This window comes from Alligator mississippiensis, chromosome 4, assembly GCF_030867095.1.
Source record: "Alligator mississippiensis isolate rAllMis1 chromosome 4, rAllMis1, whole genome shotgun sequence".
Classification (NCBI taxonomy): Eukaryota; Metazoa; Chordata; order Crocodylia; family Alligatoridae; genus Alligator; species Alligator mississippiensis.
In genome coordinates, this window is record NC_081827.1 from 216,367,212 (window position 1) to 216,392,502 (window position 25,291).

The following is a 25,291-nucleotide window of genomic DNA, read 5'->3' on the forward strand; positions in this document are numbered from 1 at the left end:
GTTCATTGTGTTTAGGATTAAATGGGCATAGCCTCTGCAATTTTTGTCATATCCACAGAGGTCCCTTCAGATTAAGTTGGAGGCACATGCTGGAACAGTGTGGGATTGCTTTTGTATTGCTGTTGCCCATGCTTTACAAAGCCTGTGGCTTTAAAGGGGACTCCAGCCTGCAACATGATTGGTACGGCATCTTCCACAAAACATTATATGAACTCCTAAGGAAAAACAAGAAAAACGAATTATGAAAGCAAATGCCATAAAAGTTACAAATGTTAAATTGTATTTCTTCTTTCATGCTTATTTTTTTATATTTGCAACTTGCCTAGAGTCCAGGCCAGTGCTGTAGTGCTGTAAGCTATTAGTAGTTGTTGCTGTTAACAATGTTCTGGGTGCTGTGAAAGAGATAACATGATACAACCCCACAAGTTCTAAACGTGAATAAATCACTGGAGAGGAAGAAAATCAATCTTAATGGTTTCGGTTATTTTTTAAATCTTTCTTCTTCATCATTAGAGGTTGGAGATGCATCATTGGTTGCTGATAAATTAGTTTTAAAAATAGACCTAAGTATAAATTCACTGATTAACACTTCCAATTTATTTGATTCATTATTTCTTCTAAATGTGAATTAACGAAACAACTACCTAAGGCCACTGGCAGACATTAAAACAACAGTACTGTTGGGATTAGAGAAATTTTATGCTGCATCCCAAATATTATGCCTCCTGTCATACTCTTCTGGCAGGACAGGAGGTGTAATGTTTGACATAAGGTATAAAATGGCTTTGATTCCAATCGCACCATTGTGGAGGTGCACCCAGCCCAATCCTGTAGATCAGGGAGGGGGCAGCTCTGTCCTGGGCTCAGGGAAGTCCCCAGCCTCTAGCAGGTTCCATAGCAGGACTGTCTAACAATCAGAAGGGGCTCAGGGCAGTCTCTGGTCCAGTTTATGACCCTGAACTATCTGGGCTAGGGCTAACAATCAGCTGAGTGTCAGCCCCAGCAGTCTGGAGGGCTTTCCCCACCCTGGGAGTTAAAATCTCACACCTGGCAGCTCTGATGGGCATGGGGAATCTGGGACTCCCAATGGAAAAATAGGGGCTGAAGGGCTTACCCCACCAGGGACTTTAAACCACAGTCCCTATTGGGAGGCCCTGATCTCTTCCCCTCACCTTCAGGGCAGCCCTGGGCTGGTGTAAGACCAGGGCTGTCCCAGGCCAGTCCCAAAAATATTGTTGGCAGGCCAGGAGGAGACCAGGGCTGTCCAGAGTTGATCCCAATTATCAGCTGATTGTCAAACACTATTTTTGTAGCCCTGTAGGGGGTGCAAATCTGCCTGCTCAACTGTTGAAGTAGTACAAATGTAACCTTTGTCCATATTCATTTTTTTTTGGTTATAACACAATATCTCAACATCTGACTTTTTTTTAGATTTGTGTAATTCCTATTGATAGCAATGAAAGTATGTTACAAATGCCTATCTAAATAAATGTATGAAACATAAGGTGTCTTAGAAATTATTCTAGGACATTCAGAAGTGATTTGGCTTTATGAAGATAAAATAGGCTATAGTGCATATGGGGTGCATCTACACATGCCCCTATGGCACCATTGTCACTGTGCTTCCAAAAGGAAGTACTAAATGATGATGCAGTAACAGCCCATACTGCACTGTGCACATGGCACACGGTTATTTTTAGCTGTTGTGTCACTGTAGCAATGCACTATACTGAGGGAGTGTGTAACTACAGCAACACATCTTCAGCATCATGGTTTTTGCCCACAGACACTACATTGTTGTAGTGTGTTGCTACAGCGACGTAGCATCATGTGCCACTGGGATCTAGTTAGTTCAAAAAGTGAAAAAGGAAGATTTTCCAACACTAGTGGCTGTCCCAATGTTAGGCATATCACCCAAGAGTCCAGAAACTTCTGCTGTGCTCTCTTCTTGTTAGCACACAGAGAAGTGCTAGGGTAAGCTTTCAAGTTACGGAGGGAAATGCTCCTCCTCCTCCTCTTGTATGCTGTTCCAAATTAGTTTCATTTAACTACACTGGCAATGTAACGTCTACCATTGATTCATAGGGAAGAGCTTATGAAGCCTCTAGAAAATGACTACTAGTACAAGAGAAAAGAAGTTAAGTTCTTGGCCTTGTTCAATTAATGACAACAGTCTTATTGACTTCAGGCTAGAATTCACCCCTTATTTTTTTAGCCACAATTTTTGAGGATTCCCTCTTCTGTCAACATTGCACACCAGAAACATTACAGCAATCACTTGCTTTTGGAAGCACCCATTTAGCACAAGCTGAGTTACTTGCGCTAAAAAAAATGGGGACGAAAAGGAACCTCCGACAGTTGTTACCACTTTAGAACTTGTAACAAATATTTCGGCAATTCTAGTTCCATCCTGTTGAGGGCACAAACATCTGCCAGCTCACTATGATATTCTCTGGTTTCTGTCTTAGATTTAGTCTACTAAGAAATCAGTACATAAAATAAAGATTTAAATAGTAGTGAAGAAAATAGAGATATTAATAAAACTTTTAGCTTTATGCTTTGTTTCTTTTCAAAGCAATTTAGATGATGCTGATATGTGAAAATAGTATTATTTGTGCTTTGTAGAGAGCACTTTTGCTTCCAGGTTCAGGTTTTACAGCAGCTTGTAATACTATATGCAGCACTCAGACTGCACCGGTAGGAAACTGCCGGATATATTTGAGATTGCTGAAATACAGCAGTTGTGCCTATGAAAATACACTGGAAAATTCCATAGACAACTTCTGCTTTTATTATAGGAACCAAAGGAAAAAAAACCTGATCTAAAATAATCACAGGACTCAAGTACCTACTGTGATTAGGAACCAGGCAGACAAAAACAACGAAGTAGCATTAAAAATCACCTACCAAAGGCCCTCGTATGTTGATTGTTTTGGAGTTAGCAAATTACTAATTTGCTCGTCCTATAAAAATAATTCAAAAAAGCTTTTCTGGCTTTAAGGTACATTAAGAGAAAAATTACATCTGCAGTACAGGATATTTAATGGCTGCCAAGCCTCTGCGTTATTAACATTTTTTTGCGGGGGGGTGAGGGGAGGCAGGGGGGGAGAGGAGCAGAATCATGTTGAAATACTTCGTTCTTTGACCCCAAAACACAGCTAGGTTTTATATCTGTGATCCAGTACACAGCCTCCATCCCTTCACATTTTTAATATTTTTCTTTCTCCACTGTTGAGCCAGAGCTGTTTCACCATGAAACATAGTTCTATTCTAGTGCCTGCTTTAAAAAAAATCATACTGCAGTGTAACCCAAGCAAAGTAAACTGCGGCACAATCTCTTCTCTCCAGAGAGAAAGGAAATTGCACACAGAAGCACACATGATCTCTGCTGCAAGAAGGTTTGATGAAAATAGGGAAAGACACTTCATAAACAATTTATAACATCTAAAAAGGCAACTGGGCCAAGTACTCTCTGCACTTATATTTTTTATTATCCATCATACACATAATTGGCTTTCTACATAATTTATATATAATTTTTTCTCTCTAAGTAAAATGTAAATTGTTTGTGTTCTTAATGTCTAATATTTGTTTAACAATTATATACTTTTTTAATGGTATTGTTACAGGGTTTTGGCTGTTAAAATATACAAAGCACTGCAATGCAGAGAATTGTTTTCTGAGCTTGAATTTTAACCAAGTAGTGAGACCTCTATAATATACACTCCATAAGTGGCCAAAGACTTGTGCAGGATTTTTTTTTTTCTGTATTCTATAAAAATGTCATGCTTTTAGATACCATGGCAACCCCTATCACGTGGTACTTGTTACATTTCTAAAATATATAGCAGTCTGTTATCCACAGCAGTATCTTTGAATGACAAGAGGATCTATGCTAAAGCAACACCTCTGTTAATATGTAGATGAACAATGGTGTAAAGCCTGCAGTTCCTACCACAAGCTATGATAGGTAATGAGTATGCAATTAAAAGGAAACATCATGAGTGTGCTGAGTCATGGGCATGCAGAAAGTTAGAGTGTCCCCTGATCAAGCACAGACATGGATCACTGTGTCACTCCTGTTGTTCTTTAACCTTTTGATGGCTTTAAAATGTGCGAGGTGGAATGTTTCTGCTGAACACTGCTGAATTATTCTGTGTGTTTAGGTGGAATACACCTGCTGTCCTGCTGAATGCATGAGGCTGCAAACTGGCAGAAGAAAAACAGAAAAGTAGGAAGGCAGCAAATACAGGTGGCTGGGAGTACCTGTTTGGAACAGCATGAAGCCAAAACACAACTGTTCTATAATAGAGCATGGGCGCATTATTAAAAATCTCTATGGCACCATATTTGTTGTTTGTCTTTAAAATCTGATATCTTTTAGATATTAGACATAGATATAAAATTGTATATCTATATTTTCTATTTTCTTTCAGAATAATATGTCAAATTCAGTAATGAAATAAGATATTGTGACAATTCATAAACTCAATTTGAAAAGAATAATGAACATCATAAGAGGTGTGTGAGTGACCATAGTAACATGTTAAAATGATTTTCTCTTCAGGTTTTGAGGCCAACATATTCAATTTGTATTTGACTTTAATGCCCAGATGGAAAAGGTAAAAATCAGAAATAGTGAAAAATGTAGTTGTTTGTATCAACTACTGTTAGTAACACAAATATATAATAACATTTTTAGTAACACAAATAAATAACGTTAATTTGTTTCTACCCTTATACTTTAATCTGAATGCCTACCTTAAATTGTCTTGGAATTTTAAGTTGCTGAGTCTTTTGCAGCTCTAGATAAAGCAAGGAGAATGTCTTATATTTTCTTGCAAAAAATGCACTAGTTCACTGTGGGAATACCCTCTTAAAGCAAAGAAAATGCTTTAGAGAGAATTTGAAGACAGTACAGCAGAGAGGGAGCAGAAATGACAGACTCAGCACAAAAGAAGCTTTTTGCTTGTATCTGCCCCATGATCATGCAGCAAAACAACACCTAAGACAAATTTGTAATTAAATTTATTTGAAAACTATTCATTATTGTCAAATTTTATGAAGGGTTGGGATTGTTACTTCATTATTTACCTGAGCTGTGTGTTTTTGACAGAACACAAGCATTGTTTGTCCTGAAAATACTGGTTTAGATACTGGATGGCAGACAATGGGTGCATCTATACGAGGCACTAGAAATGCAGTAGACTAGCTCTACTGTGCATTAGTGCATCGCAGCAAAAGATGTGCTAATGCATGAATGCACAATAGAATTAAGCTACTGTGCATCAGCATCACGTAAAAGATGTGCACCAGTGCTACTACTCAGTAGCACTGAATATGGCACCTTAAGTTAGTGCCTGTTATTACTGGTACTAAAATTAATGAGCTGTAATTACAGCAAATTAATGCACATGTAGATGTTCCCAGTGGAACTTGTTTTCCTAAGGGACTTAGATATTATGAAAGACCCACACAGCAAAATAACAATAAAATTATTTAAAAGTCAAAATGCATGTTTTAATGACTGCAGACCATATTAATAAGTAAGAACATCCTGGCTTTTCAATTCTAGAAGAATTTTTAAGAACATAAAGGTTAAAAAAGGTGGCAGTTGTCTTGCTAGAAATCCAGGCTCATGCTGTAAGAAAGCCATTTCCACCTGATGCAGCTGTGAATGGGTACTCAGTGGTTTGGACTGGGGAGCCAGAGGAAACTAGGTAAGGAAGCTAACCATACCACTTCCTTGTGTGTCATTGGTTAAAGAAGATGACCCATCTTAATCACTGTAACCCAGACTGCCTTCAGGCAGACAGTGACTGACAGATTTAAAGGAAACTTTCAAGTTACCTGTTGCTTTCCTTTCTGCACTTCTCAGCCTGGAGAATGAAAACAAATCAGATGAGTTAATTCTTCCCTTCTCTCCATTAATCACGCACTATGTGGTCCCCTTCCTGTGGACAGAAATCTACAGGTATATAAGCCCCTCTGTATACAAGCCCCTCTGTCTTTGCACTTCCTCTGTCCTTTCTCTCAGATAGAGAGCTCTCTTAAACATGTTTTTTCACTGCTGACCTTTGTTCTGCCTCCCCATATTTCCCTTGGTTTCCTTCATGCAAAGTTCAAGGGAAAACAGATAACAGCCATTGTATGCTATGACCAGAAGCTCCAGTCGTGGTTAGATGATTTTAGTATTGACTCCTGGGAGACTTGCATACCTATCCAAAATGCATCCAAGCTGTATTCTTAATAACAGTGATTCATTTGCAGATGTTTAAGGTAAGTTCAATTTGCACTTTGCCACAAGCAAAATGTGGGCTTCATTGGCACAGTCAGCAGATTTAGGTAAGGGGTTTGCTGTGGTTTATTTATTTATTTATTTTTTAACATCTTAAACTTCATGTTCTGACTGCGTGCAAGAGACTTGGTCCCAAGTGCCAGTTTATAGAATGCATTACAAAAGGTTAAATACTGAGTCAGTTGCCAACATGGAAAGAATTAGATCGTCTAAAATTAATTAGTGGTAAATCAATGTCTAAAAATTAATGCCATAGCATCTCCATATGCACATTATTGGTGATGGGATCAATAATCACATTTAGAACCTAAGCCGATCACAAACATTATGGGCATCTATACTCATGATTTAGGGTGGAGGGGGGGTGCTTTAATTAGAGTGTCTCTGAGGCCACTCTAATTAAAGCACCCACTGCATTACGTGTATCATAGGCGATGTGTAGTGGGGGCATGTGCCCCCCCCCCCGAAGTTGGCCCTCACTGGCCAGGGAGTGGGGAGCGTCAGCCAGTGCCCCCCGACAAGAAGTGCTGGCAGCACTTCCAGTTTTGCCCATGGTACTTCTGGTGTGTTGCTGGTGCTTCTGGGGTCAGCAATCAGCCACTGAGGGACCCCTCCCCTGTCAGTGATCAGTCGCTGGTGCCCCCTCTCAGAGCCAGGAGGCACCAGTCGCCCATGACGTGTATTCAGCATCCCACGCTTCAAAATAGTGGCAGGGACACTGTAACTGAAGCTCACTTGACAAGCTTTAGTTAAAATGCCCCCACCTCCATTTTGAAATTCAGGGATGCTGAACATATGATGTGGAGGCTGCTGGAGTGCACTAATTAGCACGCGTTGGAGCAGAGGTCTGTCACGTGTATAGATGTCTATTATTCAAAAAGACTTCCCAACATTCTTCATGAATACATTTTCTATATCCCCGTTTACTCTCTTTTTGAATATAGATGAGAATTAATTTTGATCAGAATTGAAAGACAATAGTAAATCTCTATAGTGCAAAGGACTGTATTCACTTGCAAGTGCAGTAAACAGTCTTTAAGGAATATTTAAGTGCTTTCTACAACTATTTATTCTGCAGAGGAATTTTAAATGTTCAAATCTAGCATAATGAACATGGGGCATATATTTGTGACTATTTCTAAAAAAACTGCAGTAAACAGGTACCTATATTAGACCACTCACTGAATGGTTCCTTGCAGAGTTTCTTCTTTATTAATTCAGCCCAGTGAATGTGTTACTTGTAAATATATATAGAAACCCTAACAAGGTGGATTAAAATTACTTCTGAGCTGTTCAAAGTTAAATAGCTTTATGTTCTGGAAAATATTCTTTTTCCAGAATATGTTCTGGAAAAAGCTCCAGTGTTCAACAGTCTTTCTGGCATATTCTGCATATCGGAGAAATTATTGAATACTTCATCATTGTAACAACGTGCTTTGATGTTTTTTTTGTTCCCTTTCCTATTTCTAGAGTGGTCCTTGACATAAAAGGGTGACTGATTTCCTGAGGGAACAAAATGTCTTCACTATAAATCAGACTTGAAAGTGTAACAGAAGGCAATTTTACTTTGTCACGTGGGGCTATTCAAGTTGTTGTAAAACACAAGCAGTTTGGAACACAGGGACTGATCAAAAACCCACAGAAGTTGATGGGAACTCTTCCACGCATTTCAGTCTCTGTAGTAAGTAAAATTCTTGGGGAAGGCATTGATTTTTGTCAAGCTAGCTTTGCCAAACATAGATAATGGTATCATAGATATAGTATCACTTGCAGGCCTTTGATGTAAGGAGCATAAAAGGGATTGCAGATTTAGCATTATTGGTTTGTTGAAACTGGGTGAGATTTGTACTTCTAAGTATTGAAGTGCTGATGGAGGACTGTCAGCATTAAAAAGCAATGGAAGAGAATCCCACTGGATGTGTATCAAAGGACAAGGTCTCTAACATGGTATGTATATGTAAACCGGAAGGTTTTATAATATGAATAGGGACTTTGCAAAATAGAGGATAGTTGATGATGAACTACAGAACAGTTTGGTGGTGGTTATTAATATGTACAAGATAAATGGTTTTATCTTTAGCTGCAAAGTTTTCCCCAAACCCTGATGAACATCTTTGCATCTAAGGCTCGAGAGATCTTTTATTTGTTTGTTTAAAATTGTGAAGTACTGTATAGTCATTGTTTGTAGAATTATGATTTGTGGCTTTCTCCAAGATAAAATAGAATCTCCTGTAGACTACATCCAGAAAGGTAGAAATAATATTAAACATATAAAAAAGACAACGATAATAGTAGGTCTCTGTTTAAAAGGAAAGACTATAAATAGGCTCTCTTGACTAGTATATACTTTCTAGATTACAAGGTTAGATTAGACCAACATGGTTAGATTATAATAAAATTATGACAAAAGATACCCCTGATTAATTAATATTGAAGCTAAACATATTCTTTGTAACTAATAAGAAAAGATATTTAAATATCAACAGTTAACAAGTAATATTACTATTTTTATCACATATCAGAATTAACATAATATATTTCAGGGTTTGTTCTTCAGAATTATTAACCAAAAAAGTCTGTGTCCTTTTAAAGATGCGTTGGTACACTATATTAAAGGTACCCATATCTTCATTTCTGTATATTTTCTTTGCTCTGATAAATGCAGTTCTACTCCTTGGACCAACAGATTCTGATTTCAGTTCTTCAACTTTGTCTTCTTTGAAGGTAATGTTGTATTCCAGGAGCTGCAGTCAAGTGTTTGTTAAATATAATTCAAATTCTTCTATTATTTAATTCTAAAATCTGTTAACCTCTTCCTTTCAAAAACACTTATTTCTGAAATTTTACTCTATGATAGTTGACAAGCTTCTGATACTTTCATGAATGGCCTTGGTTGTTAGATCACTGGACTGTAGACATTGAATGGCTCTTCAGTCTTGACTGATCTGCTTTTACTTGAGAATGTTCTTGTAGTAGGTTTGTCTAAGTGCTCCAAAAGGATTTCATGGGTGTTGGTTGTAGCTGTGTTGGTCTAAGGACATAAGCAAGCAAGGTTCTTTGGGTAAGTCTGATATCTTTTATTAAACCAACTCAAATAGCTGGAAAGAATTCCATAGAAGTCTAGAAAGCTATTTCTAGAGTTTGCTTAGTTGGAAAGCCAAAAAATTAGCAACTGTACTGAGAATTCTAAAAGAGATATTTGGGATCTCACAGAATCAATTAGTTGGCTGCTGTGATATAGCAAGTACTCTGGAGTAAGAGTCTGTGAGAATTCAATTATAAATCAGCAAAGAAACAAGCAAAAGATCATGTAACTCTGGATTAAGAGAGTCAACACTACTTCAGTGACAAACAAGACATGTAAACGGCTAAAAAAATGTGGTTAAACCAGAAAAGAAATATCAAAAATACAAAAAAAAATAGAATATCAGCTCCTGTTAACAAATTATCTTTGGCCATCCTTGTTACCAGATCGACTTTGCAGATAGTAAGGTACTATTGCACAAGAGCAAGAATTTCACATTGGGCCTCTACAGTACAGGATGAATTGCATGCAAAGTGGTGATAAAATGTTATCAATTTGGATTCAATTTGTATTAAAGAAGCTGTAAGTCTTATATCTTCTGGAATTCCGATACTTCACATGGAAGTGGCTATTGACATTTTTTAAGAAATATTTTTAATAAGCATTTGGAAAATCCCTTTGAGCCTCCATTTTGTAAGTTATTACGGTTTACCTTTATCAATACATCTGAGAGCCCATGTCTGCTCTTATTGAGATCAAAATCTGTCATTTCCCTTCATGCAAGCAAGATTCAACCTCTGAAGTAGGTTACAGTAAAAGAGAACAGAAAATGCTTCCTCTTCATAGTCCCCCAACAGCAAAAGGGAAATGATACTTTTTTTAAATATCAAGCAAAAACACCGGGAATTGGTTTATTGCAGCAGATGTTATGGGAAGCAGAATTGAAGAATAATTGGATCAACAGTAGCAATTGCGTTTCTCGTGTGTCGACACCAGGAAAGGAGTGCCAGGTAACCTAATTAGCACATACACTTCACTAGTAACTAGACAATTTTTTTAAAAGAGCAAGAAAGAAGAAACTCCCTGTAAACAAAGAAGAAATTCTTCTTAAAATTCAAATTAATTTAGAAGATCTATTTTGGGATCAATAGATACCTGACCAGAAAGGATGTTTTCTTCCCACAAAAAAAGAGATATTTTGGGGAGATGATATTATTTGGAGTCTTCCTCTGTGGGAATAGGAAGCATTGTGGTAGTAATTTTAATAAGAAGCTTACATATAAATAAACATCAGCAGGACCAATTTTTCAAAATTAAAGCTTATATCAGGTAAATGTTCATACAGATGGCCAGGGGGCCCTAACTGCCTCTGAATTAGGTTACAGTAAAAGAACAGAAAATGCTTCCTCTTCATCGACCCCTAACAGCAAAAGGGAAATGATACATTTTTTAAATATCAAGCACGTCTTCTGTGAACAAATATGCTCTACTTTTTGCTCTTATCATGGCCTGCTGCATAGAACTGGCAAAGGCCTCTAGAAAGAATAGTTTCATTCATTTCTAGTGAGAGTTACTCTGTGTTTGATTACATTTTTGTTAATAGTCTTAAGAGTATAGTTAAAACAGCATTTTCAGGTCATTTAAGTTTTAAATTTTCCTACCTTTTTGAAGTTTTGTTATGGTAGCAGATACCTTTCTAAGTTTGTCTACATGATTTTATTGCTGTAGCACCAAATAACTTAAAGTAATAAGAAATTTGTGTTCTTCTTACAATTAAAAATATTGATCTAAAAAACCTTGGCATGGTTGTATCCTCAGTCTGCTCAAACTGTCACCATCTGTGAGCTATTGGAGGTGTACTAGTAGAGACATTCAAGCTAGTAGACCCAAGGGCTAATTGAGAAGTCCCTGTAAACAAAGCCTCTTGTCAAAAAGGCTTTGTTGACAATTTGGCCATTTTCTATACAGAGACAAATGGGCACTACCACAATTTTCTCTCATTGATTCTTCCATCTGTCCCTCAGTTTTTAACTTCTACACTCTCTACCTCTCCACAGCAGAAATCAGCAGCAGACTCCACTATAGCTTTTGACCCTTCTCTAACCATCTTCCTGTAGAGACCAGAGATGTGGGTTTTCTGGAAAAATTTAAATTGGAAAATTTTCCAGAAAAAATTCCAGAAAATTTTCCAATGCCCCAAATAGAGCATGATCTGATTTAACATGTTTATTTGACTTATATTTAGTAAACAAAACTAAAAAAGTACCCCCATGTTAATTTTATGTTTCAATAGCCACAAGTATTTGAACTGAAATATTTGATTAGGAAAATAATTAAATAGAGCACACTTACTGTGTTTTAAATGTTATAGTCAAACACATTCAAAGCTTTATGTGGAAAGAAATTATTTTTATTGGAATACTTGTAAAAATGTAAGACAATACACAATAGTATGTTCTTCCCTTCCATTGTTTGTTTAAATTTAAGAAAAAAACTGAAGGCACTGAAAACCTTTGAGACACTAATTTTAGCATACCCATGATATGCCATGTTTTGATTTTTGGTTTTAGATTTTTATGTAAGTGTATTTACCCTCCTGTTTACAGATCAATAAAAGATATATGTACTCTCTCACACAGTCCCTAGGGATAATTACCTGCAAAACATTTATTACAACTTTGAAATTGCCAAGCTGCCTAATATTGTATTGGCATCCACTCATTGTTGCTAATGAATGTTATAAAACAATGAATTTTTAGAAATGGAAAATTTCCCACAGAAAAATAAAATACTGGAAATATTCCACCCCACATCTCTGGCAGAAGCCGGGGAAGCATTGAGAAGCAATAACTTTCTTCACCCAAGATCCTTGTGGATAGGTGGTAGCATGTAGTGCCATGAAGTGCTACTGACCAGAATTTGCTACTCTACTATTATTGAGTACTGGAGTGATGGTGAGGATGCTCAGTAACATCTGCTGAAGCTGTTGTCCTTTACTTGGATCAGACTATGCTTCCTACACATACCAAAAAAAGTGCTAGATTGGGTGGGGGGAAGGGGCAGAAAACATAAGATTGAGGGAGCAAATCAGAGGAGGTAGAAAGCTAGAACTTGCAGATATGGGAAATGTCTTCAGAGGATGCTGAAACAAATGAGGGAAAGGAAAAGGAAAGATGTAGATCAGCAAAATCAAGGGGAGGGCTCAGGGGCTGGAGTTAAGGAAAGGTGTAACACATTACTGGATAGTAGCAGGAGAATGAAATCCTGCAGTAGGGAATGGATGAGGGATTAAATGCTTGCAGCATCTGTAGGATTTGCAAAATATGATATTGCAGCAACACCTTGCAAGGAAAAGGTTCAGTGTAGCCCAGTACCTAAGTTCCTTGCCTTCCCTATTGAACTGGTGCAGTGAGCTGCCTGAGATGACTTGATTCCAGGAGATCTTTCATACATAATCATATAAGTATGGGTATAAAAATGAATTTTTCTTTTTGCTTATTTGGGCATAATATCCCCTGCCATTGCAGGAGCCAAGCCATTGGCACTGCCCTTGTCTCCTTTGATGTTCACCTCCAACAAACCGTAAGAGTTTTTTCTTTTCTTTTTCTTTTTTTAAGCAGGGTTCTTCGTGGCTCTGATTTGTTTGTGGTAAGAACAGAAAATCTGCTGGGCTCTTTTGGACAAGTAGCCACCTATAAATGCAGGCAGTAGAACTGGATGCCCCAAATGGGCCCTCCCAGGCCTATTTTCAATGTAATAGGTATGTTTATAATCTCATAGCAAATTACGAATTTGCTGTTCTAATTATCTGAATAGTGATCTATTCCCTGTTCCTGGCAAATGTAGTTTTCTTCATTAATGTAATTGATATATATGGATTTTAGAGGTGGTATTTTAATCAATCCAGTGAAGATGTATCTCACTATTCTAATTGAGATATGGTTTTAATATAAATTAATCACAAAAAAATAATGATTTTTGTTCATAGCTAAACAATCACATCTCTTAACTTTTTCTAGTATAAAAGCTTTGATCCATCAGTAAGGACTTTCTCAACCACTCGTTTGTATCTCTCTCCAGCCCCTTAGGGTTTGTCTCCACTGGAAAATATTACCAGTATACAGATGCTTTACCACTAAGTTGTGAGTGTAGATACTTTATGAGGTTTTTAAAAATTTAAGATGCTTCCAAAGCAGCAAAATCTGAATTGAAAGGAAAAAAAAAAGACTAGCATTGTTATACCAAAATAACAAGCGTCCGTGCATTCTGACAACTATTTTATTTTAAATTTACACCTTAGTGTGATTCTGACTCTTAATCCATATATCAAAATGTTACAAAATAGTTGTGGTACCTAAATATTTAAAAAGAGATTGAAAAGTTAGAGAAGTTGCTAAGAAGAGCCACAAAATTCAATTTTAGGGATTAAAGAATATACATTGTGAGAGAATATGTGTAGCCTATCAAACAGATTGAAAGATGAATTGATTAGAGTGCAAAAATATTTTCAAGGGAGAAAATTCTATAGGACTCACTTAATATAGTGAAGAAAAGTGTAACCAAAACAAATGGTTGGAAGTTAAAACCAGACATATTCAAACAGCAAATAAAGGCACACCTTTTCTACAGCCTTTCCTATAAACTGCCAAAGAGTATCTATCTCTGGATATCAACTAATGAATCTTGAATGCCATTTTGGAAGACATGCTTCATTCAAACAGAAGTTATTGTGGTCAGTGCAGGGGTAAATTGGTGAAAGTCTTTGGCTTGTATTACAGATAGTCTAAATCAGAATGTGTGATATAATAGTCCCTTCTGGCATTACAGTCTGGAGATTTTGTGGCAGTGTGCTAATATTAACATAACTGATTGACTGACCATGGCTATGAAAACAAGAAACCCAATTAGGAGTATAAACAAATCACTAACGCAATGAACATCAGCATGATTAATGAAGCAGTCAAAGAGAAATGCACTTTAGTTAATCTTCAGGTTTGGGAATTGGTTAAAGAAATGGAAGGGATGTTCTTATAAAGGGAAAACAAAATTACTTATTACTGCATAGACCAGGGCTGTCCAACTTCAGCATAGCTAAGGGCCACATGCTGCACAGCTTGTGAACCTCAGACCACACACTGTGCATACTACATGCTGTTGGGACCACATGGGCTCCCCAGGACCTCCATTGCATGAGCCTTGCACTGTGACTACTGCATGGGCAATCCCCCTACCATTGCTGTCACCCCCGCATGGACACTTTTTCCCCACCTCCCAGCTCCCTGCTACCATGCAAGTTCTTCTCTCCCCACCACTGTGTAGGCTATCGCCCATTTCATTGCCACCACCATGTGGGAAGTTCCCACCCTCCTGCCACTACTGTGAGAATCCCCTGCCCAACCCCACCTTCTGTTGTCATAGGGCCTCCCACCTTGCTGTTCTGCCCCAGAAACCCCAGCCACTAGCAGCCAGAGCAGTGATAGCCAGGCAGGAGCCCAGGAGTTGCATGTTAACTCCTTCAGCCTGAAGCTGCCAGTTGGACATCCCTAGGACAGACCAAACTAGTATAGGATGTTACAAGATGCATTAACAAAGCATGTAAGCACAGTAGGACAACATTAAAAAATCTTTTTTGCTAAAACAAAACTCAAATTTAGGCCCAATTTAGCAAATGGGACATACCAGGTGCATCTACACATGCATTAATGCACCTTTTCTAATGTGCATTAAATTTAGTATCTCCCATGTGAGGAACTAATTAACGTGCATTAGGGTGCGCAGTACATTTGAACGCTTTTTTAGTGATGCTTAATGTTCAGTAGACTCTTTTACTGAGCATTAGCATAATGTTAGTTTTTTACATGATGCTTTAATGTACAGTTAAATAGTGTACTGAACATTAAAGCACGTGTGTAGTCATGCCCACCTATACTCAAAAACAGAGCCAACTCCAGACACAGCTTTCCAGATGTGCAGAATTTTATCTCCTTTATCCTGAGGATTCTTTCTGAAGTACAGCTTCACTTATCCTGGGAAATCAGTGCCATGTATGCTACTAGGCTGTTGACAATCCTTCCTTCGCATATTTTTGTTGATGTAAGCTACAGAATTCAGCCCAAAGATGAGGCATAATTGATCACTCAAGAGACAAATGCACAGCCCCTCATATCTATGGCAACTCTCTCAGCTACAAACAATAATCATTATTTCTGTGATAATTTATTATTAAAGTTATATCTTAACTAGCACAATGACATACAACTTCACAGTGTTAACCAAAGTAAAAGATGACATGCTGAGGCTTGATAAAAAAACCTGAGAATTGATAAAAAAATCATGTTTAAAATAAATATCTTGAAAGAAAGAATGAAAGCAAGCATACTCCAGGGTTATCAAATTCTAATAGAAGGCTATCTCCTGATAGAATTTGCTGCTCTGCTCCTTTTATCAGGTACCTGTTCAGGGACGGTAAGAGTCATGGATGGGAGTGGGGGTAGCTCCTCATGGTTTGCAATCTCTGGACCAGAAAATATGGCAAGGTGAGGCACAGCAAATAATGACAAGACAGCAAAAAATAATAGCAAGATATTAATGTCTGCTACTGGTAGCAAATTGTGACTCAGTAATTGATGGAAAACATGAAGGAACTTGTACATGTAAGAGACTGGAGGATTTCTGTGAGAAGAGTTGGATGCTGAAGGAGAGGCTGAAGAAATACAAGGTGCAGATAAGTGCCTGTTCATGTGAATTATAAATGACAATTTTTAGCTGGAATTAAGCACAAAAAGATGAGGTAAAAATCTGGCTTTGCTCAATGAGAATTTCACCATTGACTTCAGCGGGACCAAGCTATCACCCAGGATTCTTTAGGATGTGGGGGGTGATGGGGAAAATGGTATCTCTCATTGTGCCTAAGAGGTAAACTGGGGACCGTGTTCCTCCAAGCAGGTGAACAGTGATAGGATAGTCGGTTTTTATATTTGCTTCCTTTTTTGTTTTTAAACTTGCACGTTTGAGTGTATTTACATGCATACATGCACCTGCACACTTTTTCTGTATGCATTTGTAAGGAACATTAAGGGATTGTGGGAATAAATTTCTCCAAATATGAACTGATTACACATAATGAATTATTGCAAAGGTTTACTGATGTATATTATCATGATCAGTCACCCAATTACTTATTACAGCACAAAGAACCATAGACTTTCCATTACTTTTTCAAACGACATCCATTCCTTTCCAACTAACCCTTCCTGGATTGCCCAGGTGATAGGGGAGTTGTTCTAACCATTTTTCTCAGAAACTTGGCTGGATAAGAAATCCCCCACCAGGGTTGACCAACAGCATAGGCTGAATCTGGCTGATCATATTAAGATTAAATAGCAAAGCATGACAGTATTACAGCATAGCCATGGATTAAAAAAACACTAGATCAAATCATCTGCTAAAAGACAATGACAACTCAACAGTGCAATCCTGTTTATTTCTAAAGAGCTTGTCAACTACCTGTTTTTGATTTAGAAAAATGAGCTTACTCTCTCTGGGACAAAGCCAAAGCAATACTAATAAGACATCTTCTTAGGTTAGCATTCTGGGGAAGAAATTCCTGGAGGACAGCCAAAGATACTGATAGAGAAGCTGGCTGTAAACCTGAGGTTTTCAGTGGTGCAGGTTGATACAAGTATGACACTTCATTTGTCTGCAAAACATGTTATCTTCTGTCATTGCTAGAGCTGAGGGCTTGTCTGTATATCACAGGATGGTATCTGAGGGCTTGGCTGTGATATACAGCTGTGATATACAGCTAAGCCCCCAGATACCACCAAATTTGCATTGAAGAGAACACCCGGGATTGCCACCTCACCAATCTCAAAAAGGCTTTCACCCAACAAGGACATTCGTCCAGAGAGATAGATTGCATGTTTGAAAGAGCCACCCGGATACCACGTGAAGAACTGCTGCAGTACAGAAGAAAAACCCTCACAAATCACACACCACTGGTTATGACATATCACCCCTCCCTTGAATCTGTATGGAAAATCTTCAAACAATTGCAACCCATACTAGAAAGAGACCTTATTCTTAAAAAGATCTTCCCAGAGCCACCCATCCTAGCCTTCAAACAAGCACCGAACCTCGCCAACCTCATCACCAGAAGCAAACTTCCTCCAGCCTAGAACACACCAAAAGGATCCAGACTGTGCCAAGACAAGAAATGCAAAACCTGCCAACACATCTCCACCACCCCCACTATTACTACACCCCACAACAGTGCCATCAGCATTCCTGGATCTTACAGCTGCACCTCCAGAAGTGTAATATATCTCATCCAATGCACCAAATGCCCTGATGGAAAATACATAGGAGAGACCAAACAACAACTGCGCACCAGAATGAACGTACACCGGAAATCTATCAGAGACAGAAATACCCAATTCCCTGTGGGAGCACATTTCTCACAAGAAAACCACTCTCTCTCCAATCTCTCCGTCCTGATCCTCAAAGGAAACTTACAGAACACTTCCCAGAGACGAACCTATGAGCTCCGCTTCGTCAATCTCCTGGATACTAAAAATCATGGACTAAATATAGACATTGGATTTATGACACATTATAACCTGCCTGACAGCTGACTCCCCAGGTATCTCTCCACTTTCATCCCCCTTCTCGCTCTTCTCCACCGCCCCCCCCCCCCCCCAGCCTGTCTCTCACCCATTGACTCCTCAATCTACATTTTCACTGACTACCTGTCTTGTATGCATACCAGCCCAGCCTGGCTTCTTTACTTTTCATTCCATCCAGGAAGAGCACACACCAACTGCAGAAACTTCCTTAGCCTGAGAAAGCATTTTTGAACCCGGAAGCTCTTGCTTAATAATTGATTTCCAACTATTTAAGTTGGTCTAATAAAAGATATCAGATTCACCCGAAGAATCTTGTCTACTCTTTCAAAGCCATTCTATCCTTTGAAAATCATTTGCAAGGTTTCTTAACTGAAGTTCATAACTTTTACTTCTGGGATTGTAGGTTCAAATCCTACGTGTGACTTATTGGCGAATTTTGGCAACCTCAATCTGGTTCTCAGTTGGAAAGATGCCTGTATCACCAAACCAATTGGGTTCTGTATTACCAAACCATCAAAGGCCTGCAGTAATACACAGCAGGTGAGGAAGTTAAATTTTACACTTGGCTCTAATGAAGTTAGCAGTCACATGTGTGACCAGGCAGAAATGGATTTTAGCCCACCTTTGCATTAGTTATATCTTACTGTAAAGCTAATACAACTGTTCCTTGCCTGTGCAGCTTGTTCTATGCCTGTCTGTTAGAGCAATAGAGTATCAGTCTTCTAGACACAATGCAAAACTGTCTTAAACTCTTAAACTGAGAATTGCTGTGCACTTACTTTCTTGAGATACCCACTACGGTGACTCTCAGGTACTTTGGAATTTGTTTGTTAGTTAAATGCAAGATGATGAGAAATTATAATCTGTAGCAACAAATAATGAAATACATAAATTTGGATTATTTGTTTACTATATTGTTATCCTATTTGACTTAATTTGCATGAAAATTATCAGAAATACTATTGCTAAGGAAGACTCACCTACATGAAGTAGAAGAATGACCTATTTCTATTTCTGACAGCTAGGAAACTTCATACTACCACGTTTACTTGAATACAGGATGAGTTTTTCCCCTCAGTCAGCATGGGGCAAAAAGCTTCCCGTCTTACAATCACATACCAGGAAACCTCATTAAATACACTGTCTGTCATTAAACTGCTGTCTAAAGCAGCATCTTCTCAGTAATGGAAACCAAATATGACTTTGAATAAATGCAGCCAACACTGACCATAACTAGAAAACACATGACCAATATGGGCTAAACATTCCAAAAGGAACATAGCTCAGTAAAGTGGTTTGCATTGTAATTTGTTCCCTCTCAGGATCAGGCCTGAGAGATTGGAGGCAGAGTGTTTTTTTGGTGAGGAATGTGCCCCCACAGGTAGTTGGGTTTTGTTGTCTTTGATAGATTCTGGTGTGTAGTTTGTGGGGGTACTGGAGATAGTTGGCAGGTTTTGTGTTTTGAGCTGTAGGAAGTTGGCTTCAGTTCTGGTGATGAGGTTAGGTGCTTGTTTGAATGTACAAACCACTTTTCAGAACTGGGACTATGAACTTCTTCAGTCTCCTAGGTAGTAGGTACAGAAACTCATGGATTCATTATACACAATGGAGTTCTGGCACACTGCAACCTGCCGGACATCTGACACCCCAGGCACCTCTGCACGTCTACCTTTGCTGCTACATCCCCCTTTCCCCCCTATCCCCCACCCCAGCCTGTCCCTGCCCCCCGATACCTCCATTTCCATTTTCACTGACTGGCTTTATTGCCTGCATTGCAGGCCAGGGCACCCTCTGGCTTCTTTACTATTCCTTCCATCCAGGACCAACTGCAGGTACTTCCTCAGCCTGACAAAGGGGTTTTCAACCCTAAAGCTTCCAAAGATACCTTTTTTTAAGTACTCCTTTTTTTCCCACAATACACATATAGACATAAAAACAAAAAATAAGCCATCACACACCATGAATAACACCATATGTCCAACACAACGCAACACAACACAACATAGTTACTTCTTGCTGTCAATTCCTTTATAAAACGATAGGCTCTGTGACAGTTCCGTTTGGGTACCTTTGCTGCTGCTGCTGCTGCTACTGGTATTGAGCCAGCTAAGTTATTTTACCTGTTGTCACGTAAAGCAGAGGACCGGGCTTGAGGCTGTAGGGGAGGAGGAGGCCTCACTGGGGAACATGCCATGTTGTGCAGAGGCCCCAGCTCCAGGAAGGGTGCACCTTATCATACACACACAGTCACCCACCCACATCACCCAGCGAGACACACAGAGCTGGCAAGCTTTGTGGCCTGGCAGGGCCCAGGACCTAGGCCTGCGCTAGATTTTAACCCCTGTGCACCAAACAGATGTAGTCGCCCAAGCAGGACGACAGACTCCCCCAGTGAGACACACAGAGCTGGTAGGCTTCATGGACTGGCAGGGCCCAGGACCCAAGCCTGCACTAGATTTTACCCCCTGTGCCTCAAGACAGACACAGTCACCCAAGCACCCACCCATATGACAAGTTTTGCCTGTCAGCAGATTGGGGTGCTGTTCCCCCCAAACCCCTATACTGATCTTCTTGAAACTTGGCAGACTTTGTGACCTCACCAGGGGCTACCACACCTGCAGTTTTCAGCCCCTGTGGTCTAACACATAAATGTGACAGGAGTTTTGCTTTCAAGAATTTGGGGTGCAGTTACCCCCAAACCCCTGCACTGATCTTCTTGAAGCTTGGCAGGCTTCATGCTCTCAGAAGAGGCTACCATCTCTGAAAGTTGCACCAAAATAGGAGCTAAAATAACAAAGTTATAGATACTTCATTCATCCCCACATTATAACCTATAGCCAGATCTCAGAAGCTTCAGAGCCACTTTGGCCGGATCGAAGCGACAAACCAATCCAGAGCACTGAATCAGATCATGGCCATCTGAAGCAGCTGGATCTGAAGCTGGATCGGATCACTGCCGGCTCTCACAGGCCTAATATCTGGAGTACACATACACACTGAGCAGTGTGGAACTGTGGGTTCACCATGACTTGAAACAGTGTTGATTCTGCTGGGGTCCAGCCCAATGAACTATATAGTAAATAATGATCCTTTTGTATTTAGACTTATTTAAAGTTCATACTATATATAAGTAGGTACAAAAGTTCTGCTTAAAAGTGTGTTTATGCAGTACCTGTACTAAAACTTGCAGTGCTGAGGAAGAGCAGAGAAAGAAGTTGCGGGGGAGGGGGTGAGGAGGGCAAAGGAGCCATCTAACCATCTAAAATTTACTTTATCTGCTGTACCAGTGGGAAGGGGACAAAATCAATGCAAGTGTTCAGTAATTAGATTCTATATCTGAAAAATTATAACAAATTTATAAATTTTCCATATCTAGAATCTAATTATTGAGGGGTTGTCCTATATTCAGGATTATCTTATATTTAAGTAAATGTGATACTTAGTTATGGTGGTATTCATTGCCCCGGATGGCATTGCTTCAACATGGACTCCCAAATAATAGATAGATACAGATGTTTCAGCCAGTACAATATATCCACATCTAAAGTGAGATAAGCTGAAGAGACAGTACAATGTATACATTTTATAGCCTGCCCTGATTTCTCTTACAGCAATTAAACCATTTTCAGATATAGGTCATGACCTTTAAAGCCTTTTTTAAGAATCACCTATTTTTCCCCATAATGCAACAGAAGGCCTGGTTAACAAAGGCTTCATCTTCATTGCAGTCACAGCAGTGACTGCAATATAGTGTAAAGACTGGGTGGCCAACCCGAAGTATATGGGCCACAAATGGCTCAAGCAGCCCCTGGGTGGTATGCAGCAGAGCAGAGAGGGGGCAAACAACACAGTAGCAGTTAGGGCAAGGAGCAGAACACAGAGCAGCATATCAGGCAGGGAGTTCAGGGCTGGGAGGAGAAAGCAGAGCAACAGACTTAGTAGTGACACAGAGGCAGGGAACAGAAAGTAGAGCAGCTGATTGGGTGAAGGAGGAGGGTGGAAGTAGCACTCTGGGAAGGGGTGGGGCTAATTTGTAGCGCACCTGCTAAAAAGGTTGGCCTTCACTTAGATACCTAAGCTAGCTTCAAACAAATTAGAACAGGAATCAGTAGCAATCTAGTCAGGGTAGCACAGAGCTCAGCCTGAATGAATTCATCCTGCTTCTCAATTGCATTGTTGAGACCTGTCCAAAGATACAAGGGTTAATAAAATGTAATTAAAAACTCCCATAGAACTTAAATCATGACTTTTGCCAGCCAAAGTCCTTATACTGTTGAACAAAATGGTGATGTGCTCTATTATATAGTTAATTTCTTCAAGTTTTGCCCTGTGGGGTCAGGCCAACTCTCAGGATCTCAATATTGTGCTGTTAGACAGGAGGGTGTGACATAATTGCACATATACAAACACACAAATCAATTAGGTGCATACATACACAGAGTACCAGCTCATGCACATACACATCCAAACCAGCCTAGGCACATGCATACCTATCACCAATTCAAGGACATACACTATACACCCCAAAAGTTAGACACAGATCACTAATTCGTATATCATGCACACAATGACATATATATAAACACATGCACACTCACCAGTTCACACACATACAATCCACCTACACATACACACAGGTAAGCTCCTAACTTGGATGGTACAGTGTGTATGTGTGTGCTTGGGGTACCTGGGATACTTGGGGGAAGGTTTAGGTGGGAGAGAGAGAGTTAAAGTGTAGGGAGTGAAAGTTGCCAGAACCAAGATTAGAACCGGTGGACTATAGAGAAGCTAGCTGAGGAACTGAGGCTTGGGTTTACTTAAGGTAGACTGGGGCTGGAAACTGAGGCAGACAGCTGAGATATTGGTGGGGGGGGTGCAGATAAGTGATGGCAGGAACCTGGTTGCTCAGGGGAAAAGGAGAAGACAGTGGGGATAAGACAGTGGCAAAGAAACTGGGTTTGCAGGCAAAGAGGAGCTCAGGACAGGTGTTGGAGGTGGCAGTGAGCCAGAAGCAGGAGAAGGAGAAATGAGACAGAAGTTAGAGGGGTGAGGAGCAGAGATTGGAGCAGGGCCAAACCACAGTAAAGCAAAACCCAATTTAGGGGTCCAAATTACAGGTTTTTTAAACAGACAACACACTACACAACCCCATGAAGTTATTGGTGTGTACACACACACACACACACACACACACACACACACACACACTGGTAGCAGGAGAAAGAGACTCAGTGGAAGGGTTGGAGTCCAGGTAGGGAAGAGAAGCAGAGTCCAAGTCCTTGGATGAAGAGGGGGTGGGGGGTGATAGCTACCTATCCAGGCTGGAAAGGGGTGCTTGTCCAGTAGATGTTGTCCAGAGGGGGGTCGCCAGCAGGGCCTCTGGGTGGATAGGTGGTGTGGCATGGTGCTGGTCCAGATGAAGAGGGCGTCCCACTGGGTCTGTCTTCACTGCCCCTTTTTATAGGGGCAGACCTTGTGTGACCCTAGTGACAGGAGGCATGCCCAGGCAAAAGTCAGCCCCTGGTGTCCTGAGCATGTGTGCTCCATGCAGGGATGTGCAGTTTCGGGTGTCAGTAATGGTGGGGTACAATGGTAGAGTTGCTGGTCCTGCAGGGTCTTTTGTCTTTCAAATGCTGTGTTCTTGTCTCTGTTCCTGGTTGAGATCTGTGGTTCCTAGGTGAATCAATGCGAGGTGATGGCCTGGTCATTACAGGCCATTCAGTAGAGGCCTGCTACCATTGTATTTCAGTCATCCCCAATCACTCTCATTCCTCTGGGAACCAATTTACATGGGAGGGGCACATGAATCATACAGTTGCAACACAGGGGATGCCCCGGCAGAGGACACAAGATAGAGGCTTAACATACAAAATGGAAACTTGACATGACTTTTGCTAACTTGCATATATAGGCCTAAAACAGTAATCGCACAATATAAAAGCACTACAAACATAATATTTATCACTTATAAAACAGTGGGTATTGATATCAAAATAGCAGGAAACTTATTTGCAAAGAGGGGAGAGAAAAATAAAACTTACTACCTAAAATAAAATGTTAAAGCTTATCCTACATCTTAGCTTACTTATACTTATCTATAGGGAATAGAGAGGGAGAGAAAAAGTCAGAAATGGTTGGGGAAGGGGAGGGAATGCATTTTAAAATAAATTAAAAAAAAAGAAAAACTGAGGGTTTTGCTACACGAGGATGCCTTTCATAATGAAATAGAAGGGTTACCTAGTACCACTTGATTACAGATAGAAACAAATGGCTGAAATTTGTTTCAGTGCGGGCTCGGTCCTTGGGCCTGCACTGTTCAATTTCTTTACAGTGATTTGGACGACGGGGTGAAAAGCAACCTGTTCAAATTTGCTGATGATACCAAAATTTGGGGTGAGGTGGGCACGCTAGTAGGGAGGGAAAGACTGCAGCAAGACCTGGATAGGTTGCAGGGGTGGGCTAACAAAAACAGGATGTGTTTCAATACGGACAAGTGCAGAGTGCTGCACTTGTAGTAACCGGCAGCACACTTATAAGATAGGAAACTCCCTTCTTGAGAGCACGGAGGCAGAAAGGGATCTTGGAGTCATCATTGACTCCAAGATGAACATGGGTTGACAATGCGAGGTCACGGTCGGCAGGGCTAACCGGACCCTATCGTGCATCTGCAGGTGCATCTCAAGTAGGGCCAAGGAGGTGATCCTCCCCCTCTACGCGACACTGGTCAGGCCGCAGCTGGAGTACTGTGTCCAGTTCTGGGCACCCCACTTCAAGAGGGATGTGGACAACATTGAGAGGGTCCAGAGGAGGGCCACCCGCATGATCCGGGGACAGCAGGGCAGACCCTACAATGAGAGGCTACGGGACCTGAACCTGTTCAGCCTTCACAAGAGAAGGCCGAGAGGTAACCTGGTGACCGTCTATAAACTCACTAGGGGGGACCAGAAGGGTTTGGGGGAGACCTTGTTTCCCCTAGTGCCCCCCGGGATAACAAGGAATAACGTCCACAAGTTGTTGGAGAGTAGGTTTAGATTAGACATCTGTAGGAACTACTTCAAAATTAGGGCGGCTAGGATCTGGAACCAACTTCCAGGGGAAGTGGTGCTGGCTCCTACCCTGGGGGTCGTTAAGAAGTGGCTCGATGCCTACCTGGCTGGGGTCACTTGAGCCCAGTTTCCCTCCTGCCCAGGCAGGGGGTCGGACTTGAAGATCTACAAGGTCCCTTCCGACCCTACTTCTATGATTCTTTGATTCTATGAAATAAGGGAAGGAATCTGAGGATTCAGATTCTGTTTTGGATTAAACTTGGTGTGAATTTGAATTTACAAAAGCATCTAAGTATAT

At 40.1% G+C, this 25,291-nt stretch overlaps 1 long non-coding RNA gene across 2 annotated transcripts in view; it reads left to right on the forward strand.

The window, feature by feature from the left end:
* Positions 1-7,906: 7,906 nt before the first annotated feature.
* The window catches only part of LOC132249903 (uncharacterized), a 46,602-nt gene continuing 29,217 nt past the window's right edge, over positions 7,907-25,291 (forward strand). The window contains exon 1 of one of the 2 annotated variants that reach the window (XR_009461375.1): positions 7,907-7,979. This is a non-coding gene — a long non-coding RNA (uncharacterized LOC132249903). Of the gene's footprint in view, positions 7,980-12,953; positions 13,084-25,291 lie in introns of those variants that run through there. The other variant, XR_009461374.1, reaches the window with a different exon arrangement.